Source organism: Hordeum vulgare, chromosome 2H (assembly GCF_904849725.1).
Source record: "Hordeum vulgare subsp. vulgare chromosome 2H, MorexV3_pseudomolecules_assembly, whole genome shotgun sequence".
Taxonomy (NCBI): domain Eukaryota; kingdom Viridiplantae; phylum Streptophyta; class Magnoliopsida; order Poales; family Poaceae; genus Hordeum; species Hordeum vulgare.
The window spans coordinates 132,576,278-132,588,572 of NC_058519.1; the positions used below are offsets into that span (position 1 = coordinate 132,576,278).

A 12,295-nucleotide genomic window follows, 5' to 3' on the forward strand; every position below is an offset into this window, starting at 1 on the left:
CTATACTTGGAAAACTACAATGGCGTTGTCATGATGCATTTCGATGAGGTACCAAATTATACGTGCCTGTTTATAGTTTATGATTTTTGTGCCTAAAAATGTTTGTGCATGATTTTGTTCACTTCAGTTAATGAAATATGTTTGTATTAGTTGTGTTACCTGTTTGTACTAGTTGTAACCCACACTTGTTTTACATGTTTGTACTAGCTGCATACAATTTTTCTGACGGCCCTTTTCTATCCATTGAACCCCTTTGTGTTCTTGTTGTTTCTATTGTCAGACTTACATCCCCAACCTCCGGAAACAAATTGCTTCAAATCTTTTGAAGCATCCCAGCAACAATTTGGACCCTGCAGAGCAGCTGGGGAAGCTGCTGGAAGTTTGAATAAAGGCAAAATGGTGGAGGTCGAACCAATTTCCCTCGTGGCAGATAAATCGTGCCATTTTTTGTGATGGATTTTTGTGGTTTATATTTTGATGTAACCAAGATGTAACATTTCTTTTTTTGTAAGTGTCTGGGAATATTGCAACTCCGTGTTGGAGGCACTTTTGACGCATCGACGGTGTTTTTTTTGTTCAATGAATTTGTGGAGGTACTTTTGTTGGTATGTTGACACAATGTGTTCAAATGAAATTGTTATTAGTCCCCTCACATGTATCTTTTTTGGTTCCTTTTTTTCTTTTTTCCTTTTTGAAGATGAATGCAACTCATTTTTCTTTATGATGAATATACGATAATTGTGTTTACCATTTTATATAGTTGCCGTTGTTTGAAATTGTTATCAGTCCCCTCACATGTATCTTTTATATATCCTAAAAATGCAAGGTGTTGTATAGATGTTTTTTACCCAGTAAATTTTTAATTTTATGCTCAGAAGCCATAGGCTAGGTTTTTTTCCAAATATCTTTTTTATAGTTGGATCTTTTTCTCAAAAATGGAGAATAATTGTAAGGAAGATTTGAAACAGAATCAAACATCACCAGTTTTTTGTCCAACACACACATGGTAGACACTGAAATTGAAAATTATATATTTTTGAAGAAATAACCACAAATGTAACAATTGTAAATTTATACTAAATAGACACCTTCACTTTTTTGTCCACCACACAAATGTAACCATGTGTCTTGCTGCTGCATTAATTAGCTCTTTACATTTCTGAAGGAGACTTTCTCATGTGAACAAAAACTAGAAAGGAGAAATTTACAATGACGTAGCAGCCCCTCCATTTGACTTTTTTGTATGCAGCAAGCAAATGAGCTCTTCATGTCTTTTTTTCTTCTCAAAGCCTAAGTTCTGTTGCTCTAGCGACATTTGCATCCACTGATATTACAGCCCTCATGTAGGGACATGTATTCGCTGCATGACCATCCTCGGTGCAATAGTTGCATTTCTGGACAGCCATCGCAAGTTTCAACTACTCGCACACTTGGGTGCTGTGACCATCTTATTTGCAGTATGAGCATATGTCTTTTTTTCTTCTTTGGTCCAGGTTTTCCTCTGGGTTTTGTTTCTTTCTTCTTCTCCTCTGTTTTTGCCTTCTTCTTCGCTGCATCCTCTCTTTGCTCAAGCAAAGTCTTTCTCCTTCTTGATTTTTCCAACGGTCAACCTTTCTTCGGGACACACGTTGGGTTTTGAAGCATGACACTCTCCCGGTATCTTGTTCAACCGGCGGGTTGGGTGCTTCTAGCTATTGGATTACAGGTTTTGGGTGCTCCTGTCTTGGCTGTTTTGGCTGTTGTTTCTTTGGCTGACGCGGCACGTGCTACTGTTGCATTGTTGTTGGCTGCTGCTCATGTTGTAACGTGTTTTGTTGTTGGGTGTGTTGTTGCTGTTGTGATTCCCGTTGTTCTTGCAATTTCCCTTTTTTGCTGCAGCAATAATGGGCTCAAGTGTATGAGATGCATCATTTAGTATTTTGTAGGCAGCATCATTGCTACAAGCTTGATAGGCCAACCATGTGAACTTCCTGCACAATGAGTTGTACTTGAGTGTATTGTTCGGAGGGAGCGCAAAATCCAGTAGATGAGCACTATTGCCGGTTGGTGTAGTTGCTTATTCCGACCAATGTTCTAGTAAGTAGTGTTGTGGTATAGCTTGGACATTGAGGTGGACCATGACTCTAATGATATGCGCACATACGGTGCCATTCATTTTGAAACAATTGCAGCTGCACTCGAATATCTCTTGTTCCATCTCAACATTTACTGTAAATATCTTGGGGTCTTCATAGTAATTTGAAAAGAGCTCAAATCACACATCCAATGTCAACAGAAGGAACTTGGTTTAGCACAAAGCCTGTTGATGCAGCCACTTCTGCTTGAAACTTGGAAAACACGCTTCGAGTGTAGAAACCAACTGCCTGACGTTCAATGTTGCACCTAGGGTAAAGCGGGGTTGTGGTTGCTGCACCAATGAAAGCTTGATTGTCCTCACGGTCTAGCATAGTCTCCTGTAGCATCTCATATTGTTGCACAAACCTCCATACCGAATCTTGAGGGTTCACAAGTGTCTTGTAGTAGGAGTTTAGCCCCTCTGACCTCCCAGTAGTGCTTGTGAAGGGGAAGAAGCACTTCCGAAAGAACGTTGGGACCCACGTGTGACGGGTGCGCCACATGTTGCAAAGATGTCTATTCTCAACTAATTTGAAGCAATGTATCATATGCTGCCAGTTCTCCTCAAATTCATCAACCGTGTCAGAATCGTTGATGCACCTGTAGAAAGCATGCTCAAAAACCTCATCTCTGCTCATTATCCTGCCAAGCTACTCACGAGCTTTTCTCTGGACATGCTATTTGCAGCATCTGTGTACCGTGTTGGGAAGACTTGAGATATGGCAGTTTCCATGGCCTTGTCCTGGTCTATCATAATGTTCAATGGGTGTTCATTGTTCATTGCAAGCAGAATGTTCTCGAGGACCCACTTTAAACTTTCAATCTGTTCATTTGGTAGAAACACACGACCGAGCAGCACCGTTTGCAAATGTTTGTTCACTCCGACAATCGGAGCAAATGGCATGTTGTATCTATTTGCACAAAATGTCGTATCAAAGAAAATACAGTCTTTGTACTTAGGGTACAATGCCCTTGTCCTGTCATCCACCCAAAAGAGCCCTGTAACCGAGTTTGTATCCTTATCAACATTTTTTTTCATAGTAGAACTGAGGATTCTCAGCTACCCGCCTCTTAAAATACTCAACTGTCAAATCCATGTCTCGGAGGCTTAGGTTTTGGCGCAGCTTTGACCGGACATTTGAAACATCCCTCTTCACATATGGTAGTATCATGCGGTCTCCGTCGCGCACCCTTGAGAGCATCCCCATGCACGATGAAGTTGAGAAGTTTACATCATGCATGGTCATTATGAGATCCATATCTTCTTCCGGAATGTTGCGGTGTGAGCGGTAGTATCGTACAAGCTTTGGTTGTGGCATCAGGGGGTGTGTGTGCTCCGCAACAAAATGTGATACAAGCCACTTGTTTCCCCTGATTCCAACTATCATCTTAGCTTTGCAATCATGTCGCAGCAACCTATTCTTTTGGCGTTTGTTCGTAACATCCATTTCGAACCAACTATCTTTGCTAGACGAGGCTGCACCAATTGATAGACCTTCTGAAGCAGTGCTACTATCAGCTTTGCTTCCTGGCTTGCCTGTGTGGACACACTAAAAAACCCTCTTGATAAGTGCCCTAGGACCTTTCTTTTGGCTGTTTTGAGAAGTGCAAATGTGTATTCCAAATCCAGTCTTGAAGGCATATTCATTGTAGAATATTATAGCATCATCGACAGTGTCAAATTGCATGCGCCAACAAATGGTAATGGTGGCTGCGATGAAATTTCTTCTTCCTCATCATCACTCCATCCTGGACTTGAACTAGAGACCTCGCCCGTGAAGTAAATCATCGCCCCTACGATCCAACCAATTGGGAGAGAATCAATAGACTCCTTTTCGGGAGCGCCTCGATGTCGGCTCTTCGCCACCTGGAGCTGTAGGTGGTTCCAAGGGTTGGGCTCAGTCATACATTGTAGCAGTTGAGTTGAGTCCAGCATGTGAATTCGTTCTTGTATTTGTTACAAAATCATGTGCCGTGTAGCTATGTTGAGCTGTTGTTCCATCATGAGCATCCTAAAAAAACATCAAAAATACATCCATACATCAGTACTTTTTAACATCAATAGATCGCCCAAGCATGCATGATTGGAGCACAGTAATTGTTGTAAAAGAATTTTTTTTGCAGGACAAGGATACAAGGATTTAACAATTCTTCAGAGCAGTTCACAACAACATTTTCTGATCACGGCAATGATACACATTACCAGTTCACAGAAGTTTACATCATTAGAAGTTATTTACCATGGCTTTTACTAGTTTTGACACACATTTTTCTAAACATTGTTGGACAAGGATACAACATTTTTTACGCAGCAACCATACTGATTTTGACAGCAGTAGTTTTTTTTAGCATAGTGGCATTGCAACACAAGCATTGACTACCATACTCAATAGGAAATTACTTCATATTTTGAGGGATACATATATTTCTGAACATTGACTACCATACTCAACACAAGCATTGACTACTACCATACTCAATGACAGCAGGATACTTCATATTTTTCTGAACATTGTTGGACAAGGATACATCATTGACTACCATACTGATTCTAAATATTGTATGGTTGTATTTTTACAGCAACCATACTGATTTTTACCCGGCAAAGACTACCATACTCAACTCAAAAAACCATAGAATCGCAAGCATTGCTTCATATTTTGACAGCACGAGTTTTTTTAGCATAGTGGTATTGCAACGCAAGGTGTTTTTTACAAAGGAACTCACCACATCTGTTGTGGAACCATACGTCTGATTTTCTAGGAAAAACACGGCTGGATTTATGTAGATGGATCCATCTGAGCTTCGAGCAAATTTGAAGCAGCCATGTCTCTGTAGATGTGTTGCGCCATGGTGGTCCAAACAGTGGGTGGGGAGGGCGGAGTCGTTTGGCGGCTGTGGTACTGCGATTAGCTGCAGGCGAGCGAGATCTGCCGCAGGTCGCCGGTCGGCGGTGGGTGTGGGGGTGGAACGGCGGCAGAGGGCGGAGTCGCCGTAGGTCGCCGCTCGCGTCGCCGCCCGCGATCCGCGGGGATTCAGGTGGGGCGGTGTCGGGCTGGTACGTTTCAATGCAGCAAGCAAAATGCTACGAGGGGTGTCGGCGCGCGGCTGCTCAGGTGGGACGGTGTCGGGACTGAATCCGACGGTGGGGGATCGACACATCGGACAACTATCGAGGGGGCTTACGGCTGGTACAAATCAGACAACAGATTTGTAGCACCGCCATAAATAAATCATGTTTTGTGGGTAAAATAAATTAGAAAGGAACATACAAAAATCTCTTCAAAAATGTTGTTGTATGTCACCACTGCCAAAGTTGTAATTTTAATATGTGAAATTACATTAATTTAACACAAGTAGGAAAATATAGATACTCTATTGTTTATTTTCTGCTAGCATACATTTTCGATTCCCGAATTAAAAATGGGAGGTCCAATTGGCATTCCAGAAAACTGAGAGCACTTTCATGTTCGCTTGGACAAATGAATTTGGCACTTACAAATGAGGAGTCATCCAGTTGCCTCGCGCTAAAAAAAACTAAGCCTACGCCTGACTGAAAAAGTGATTTACATCTCACCATACAACAACACATATCCGAAATAATATATAGAGATGAACATACCATACTCTATCCCTAATCGCTCCCTCATGTCATCACTACTAAGGTCATGAATACACATATACGAATAAATTATCTTGCATAAAATATCATATACAATTTTAAACCTATTAATGAATAGCGATTGAAAGATTTTGTTTGTGTGCTAGGGGTTGGCAAAGCAGAATCTGGACTATTTCAAATATGATATTTTACAAACACGTCATTAAATTTTAGGCATAAATAATATTTTAAGGATTATGATATAAATGTTTGATTTGATGCTACATAGATACATTCTAAATTAAGTGTAGCAATATTTTTTCTAAGGTTAGCAAGGAGCAGTGCCTAATGGTTTAAGAAGAAACGCATATTAGATAAATGATATGAGTCGCATCGTAACTATGATACATGCATAAACAACCGCAACAAAGTAATAACACCACAAATAGCGGAATCTCACACTAAGGGAAAGACATATCCACATTTAAAGTACTCACTAGAATTATCTATACATAAACTATGTACCTTATCAAATAGTTTTGTTCATGAAATTTATTTGACATATACATCATTTTCTAAACGCAAAACTAGCCCATGCGGCATAGGCCTATGAAACTTCACATTTTGTTGAGCAATAGGTGTGTGCATTGTCAAAAAAAATTTGTATTATGTTATATATGCTACAATGAGGATGGAAAAGGTGGGGAAGATGTGGATCTTACCATATGCACCAAACTAATTCATCCACCCTCCATGTCTTAGTAGGTGGCCTAAAATTCAAACAGGTGTGTATCTTGCTACTATGTTAAGAAGGCTTCATTCTGACTAATAATGGTTGTTTGTGTAACATAATTTGGAAAACAGATGCCCCGTGTCCAACAATGAAGCTTATATTACTACATATGCTTATTATGTCTTATCATTGTTTGAATAACTACGTGTCCATTCACATATGTGATATTTAAAATTTAAGCTCCTTCATTTTTCATGTTAACATTATTTTATTAATATTTATTATACTATAATAGTTAGGCCTTGCAGATACACGGGTTAATGACTAGTACCACTGGTTGTAGTGCACGATGGCACAATTAACAAAGGGCATGTTGTATCTCACGTGCAAACACCAAGGCCAAAGTATTACCTTTCCATTGCTACGCACACATGAGAAGGTTATCAGATCGGATTAACTCATGAGGAAGACATCAGGTCGCACACCCTTGCAAAAAAAAAAGGAAGGTCAGTTTCCACCGTGTCCGAGGAAGAGTCGTGTCTTTCCATACCTTTGCAACAGACACCTGTGCGATCAGCTGGCAACCAGCGGAAAAAAAATGCCCACGTAAAAGCAACTTGAGCACTAGTATGCGCTGGCCTCCACAGATCATTGATCTTTTCTCTTTCACGTGGAGACTAGTCATGATACTATGAGGGTGTTTGTCTATAGAGATTCTTTAATATAGTGACTAAAAAAAAATTAGTCTCATCTAAATCAAATAAGGGGAACTTTTAAGGACTAAAAGTGAGCATTTTGGTCTAAAGAAAGAAGTCTCTAAGGAAGAGTTTTTTTTATACTTTTTGTGACTTTTTTTAACAGTGTCCCTGCTTTTAGCATGTCATTTAATAGTCTCTAGTCCATTAATAAGGGTAACATGGTCTTTTAGTATGTCATTTAATAATCTCTAGTCTATGTTTAGTCCCTGGAACCAAACAGGTAAAGACTAGGGACTTTTTAGTTGAAACTAAAAAAATCCTAAGATTTTTTGAACAAACAGGTCATATGTACTTGCGTCAGTCAAGGTCCTTGCATACGTATGAAAACAGGTGCACTCGTTTCCTGTTAATTACTTTGTGTATAAAAATTACTATACGGGATATATTTGATACTTTCTTCGTCTCAAAATAAGTATCGTTGATTTAGTATAAATTTTGTATTAATTTAGTGTTAGATTTGCGACATTTATTTTGACACAGATAGAGTACTATTTTATACTGGCAGTTCACTGCGTCAGTTTCAAACAGTTTGTCAAAAATCGCCATGACATCCAATTCAGCCAGATGAATTTATAGCATCAACACATCAGGATCACGCCCGCTCGTATGAGGTGTCCAATGTGCGTTTATAAGCCGCCCATCTCGCGTCCAGACTACATAAAAAATGTAGCGCATGCGGCGACCGACAGTTGGTCGATATGTTCATGTTCATATGACAAAAATATCAGGTGCCATCCGTTTTATTTATTTTATCAAAACACTTTAAAAAAAATTTAAATAATGACTTTGGCATGTAATGTTTTAATACACGACAATTTTTTGGTGTGGCGCTAGACCACAAATCCAAGGCTCGTGTTAATACTATGATGGTCCAGCGTCCGGTCTACATCAACACGTCACGCACGATTTGCCATCCACGCCGGCTTACAAATGACGCGGTCAACTCACCGTCCGCACCACCTTACAAATGACGCGGTCAACTCGCCATCCACGTTGGCTTATGATACCACTGCCGACTCGTTATCTGTGCTGGTTTCAAACGCCGCGGCTCGCTCCCACATCTATATCAACACGTCGGTATCGCATACACCTGTACGAGCCGTCCAACGGATGTGTGCGAGCCGCCGCCCCGCGGTCCGGTCTATATCATCACGCTGGTGCCGTGCATGCTCACTCGAGCCGCTCAACAGATGCGCGCAAGCCGCCGTCCCCGTGGCCTGGTCTATATCAAATATGTCAAAAGCTTTCTCACGTTCATCCGTGAAAAATATCAGGTGCTAGCCACCTTATTTATTTTATTAGTATAATTTTTATTTTGAGAACAATTACTTTGTCTGGAATATTTTTCTGTGCAGGACAAGTGCTCACTACAAAGGTGATATAGTATTATGGATATGAAGCTCACGCCAATATTATGATGCGCCAGCATCCGTCCACGCCACGTCTTCAACCGGACGCGTGTAAGACGCCGCCCCCGCGGTACGATCTGCATCAACTCGACGAGGCCGACCCGCTATCCGTGCCAGTGTACAAATGACGCGGCCGACACGTCGTTCGCGCTGTTTTTCAATGTCGCGGCCGACTCGCCGTCCCCGTCGGCTTACAAACGCCACGGTCGATTCGCTATCCACGTTGGTTTTCAAACACCGCAGATGACTTCCACACCTACATCAACACGCTAGAGCCGCGCCTACTCGCTCAAACCGTCCTACGGACGCACGCAAGCCGCCCCCGCGGCCCGTCTCCTCCAACAACATTGAAGTAAAGGAAAAGTGATATTCGGAATCATGTCTTACACAACATCGCCAAAACACGCGCCAGCCTCCACTCACGTCGGGTTGCTCAATGGATAGACACATTGGCTTGTTATTCCAGCAACATGTTCTACTTCAACATATCAAAAGAAACAGAAGAGTTTGTCATGAAAGAAATATCCCTGGAGAAGTAACAATTTGAGCTGGTCAACATTGAGCCGGTAATTCAAGAGCCAACGACAAAGAAAAAAATGGTCGTGCAGGAGCCAGGAGAGCCGGATTACATGAGAATAAAAAAGCATCAGTCACGAGGTATATGAACTCAATTTGGCCATGACATTTGCCAAAAGATATACGATGAGCATCACGAAGATCATCAACTCACCAATCGTCTCTAGTTTCAGTAAATTACATCATTCAGTCATCAACTTTGCACTGGCTTATGCTACAACCAAGTATGAGGACTCTCAAGCCGCCTCCATGAGTCGAATTAAGACTCGGGGGCTACACATACATGACTCGGCAGATTTGGTTGTTTTTCAACAAATTCAGGAACTCCGAGTCATTGCAGGGAAGACAACCCCGAACCCGGGGGCTGCTGCCGTATTGGCAAAAAGTTAAATGTTGCTAAAAAAGAGCTTGCTGCCATAATGCACAATTCCAACATTGATGCCCTGCCTTATGGGCGAAAAAGTAAAGATTGCCAAAGATGACCAGCTACCATGATGCACTGTTCAAACGCAGGTATCCTCTTTTACTAGATCATCATATTATCATATTATGATCAATGGAATCAAGCCGGCTTATCTGGACCCCAGATTGTTTGCCAGTAATAACATTGTCTTCTGCAATCATATGTCGGGATTTTCCATGATCATAGGTCACTTGGGGGATTCCAACTCGTCGAGTTTAGCTTTCTGACCCTCTTGATCCAGCAAAGACGCCACAAAATGGCTAAGCCTGCATGTGTGCTTGATGCGACTCCGGTCAGGTGACCCCATGTACTCTTGCTAATCACTCCACTTTGGACCCTGAACTCGGCAAGGTTAAAACATTGGTTTAGGTCACGTGAGAGCCGGCATACTAAGGCTAGGACAAATCTTGGGTTATCATACCCGTTTCACTGAAGCAAGACTTGAGCCTCGAAGGCGGTCTCTTTTTAAGTGTCTCATTGAGCCGGCCTATGAATTATGCTTTATTATTTTTTGCCTGATATTACGTCCTAATTTTTCAGACACAAGGACTATTTTGACCGGTTCATCATGAATGACCGGGTTATGACAACTACAGTCATACTATGGCCAGTTCAATCATACATCATCTTGCATTACGTCATGCATACATAGCATACCGGTCTTCAAACCGGGTTACAACATAAACTTTTGCAGGACCAAATAAGCCTATGAGAGACAAAACTGGCCGGATTTTCATCATGGTTTATCATAACCAGTGTTAAATGATTAGGGGTTTTTAAATCATCTCAGGAGAAATAAATATTCTTGAAAAGCCAGTTTCTCACATATTGTTCAGTTGGTATATTACATATTGTTGAGCTGGCCCATCACTTATAATGTCGGGTCATCTAATTGACCGGCTATGGCATTTCCTCAACATGTGCTCTGTAGTAAACTACAACAATTATGGATTTCTCAAAAACATATATTTGACAGGTTGTACCGCAACCACAGGTTGGGATTTCATTTCAAGCATAAAAGGCATTATTCGAGGATATTCATGCAGACAAAAATTACTAGGTTGCATTACAACCACGATCAAGGATTCATTCAAGTTCAAGAGAACTTTTTTTTGACCGGCTACTGTAGGGAAAACCCCCCACAGCCTTTTTTTCTTTTATTCCCATATATAAGAGCATTATGTACAAGAAGAAATTATAATGTACAAATAGGATGAGGAGCTAAGGCTACAAACCTCAAGGAGGCAAAAAGGAAACCCATTTAAGGAGATCATCCCTAAAACTAGCCTTAATCCTATGAGCTAACAGGGAAATGTCATGGATGAAGCCAGATATCCATTTTCTGAACTTTGGCTGCTCCTGGTTAAAGACCTTGGCATTTCTGACAGTCCAGATGTTCCAACATGCAGTGAAGACCACCTCAGCAAAAAAGGGGTTATGGAAGTCTCGTTTAGCAGCTACAGTAGCACTCCACACGGATGGACCCTGCCATGTGATCTGCAGGTAATTCCAGACCCTGGTACTGAAAAGACAGTTGAAGAATAAGTGATCTCTGTCTTCCTTGACTTGAGCATGGCATAGAACACAGAGATTGGAGTCGGGAACATTCCAGTGACGCCGTTCAAGCATGTCTGGAGTGTTAAGCATGTCCATGATGAGCATCCAGGCAAACATCTTAATCTTCATAGTACAACAGCTTTTCCAGATCCAGTTGAGTAAAGGGTTTGGTGTAATACTGCTGTGAATGTGAGTATAGTATCTCTTGGCTGTGTAGGCCTTAGCATCCTTTCCCCATACCCATCTGTCAGAGGCCTGATGATCAATATCCAGGTCTTGAAGCAAAGATTGAACTGAAAGCAGCTCCTGGTAAGCTTGAGCAGACAGTGGCAAGTGGAACATAGAGAGCATGCTATCATCGTAAAAGGCTTTAAAGACCTCTTGAGCTGTGCAGAAAGGATCAGCCACAAAAGAAAAAAGTCTTTGGAATCTAGCAGCCAGGGGCCTAGTGGAGTTTCCAATCAACGAGAAGTCAGACCAAAACAGGAAGGAGTCACCCTTGTTAGGCTGAACATATGTAACTGATCTGAATTTGTCAAGCCGTTTACATATATCCTTCCACCAAAAAGAACCACAAAGGGCAGTTCCCTGAGGTACTGTGTCATGATAGTAAGTGTTCCAGATTAAGTGAACTCATGGGATATCAGCATGATTTAGAAATTTATCAACATGCTTGAGCAGCAGTGCTTCATTCTAGATTGCTAGATTCATAATACCTAACCCCCCCCCTTTATTTTTAGGTCTGCACACCAGTTTCCAGGCAGCAAGAGAGGGTGCATGATCTTGCCCATTTTTCCTCCATAGACATTGCCTTTGAATTCTTTCAAGCTGCTTCAATATGCCTGGTGGGATATCCAGACTGCATAGAAAGAAGATAGGCACAGAAGACAGTGCTGAGTTTAAATACTGTAACCTTCCCCCCCTGAGCCAGAAAAGATGAACTAGCACTGAGCCTTCTTTCCATGTTATCAACCAGTGGCATGAGATCGATGATTCTTGGTTTAGTTGTCCCAACTGGAAGGCCAAGGTATGTGAAGGGCAAAGATCCCACTTTGCAGCCAATGGAGTGTTCCAGGTCCTGGA

General features: G+C 41.5%; 1 pseudogene; it reads right to left on the minus strand.

Annotated features, from left to right (window-relative positions):
* Positions 1–1,562: 1,562 nt before the first annotated feature.
* LOC123425871 lies at positions 1,563–3,904 on the minus strand (annotated as a pseudogene).
* Between the last annotated feature and the right edge of the window lie 8,391 nt (positions 3,905–12,295).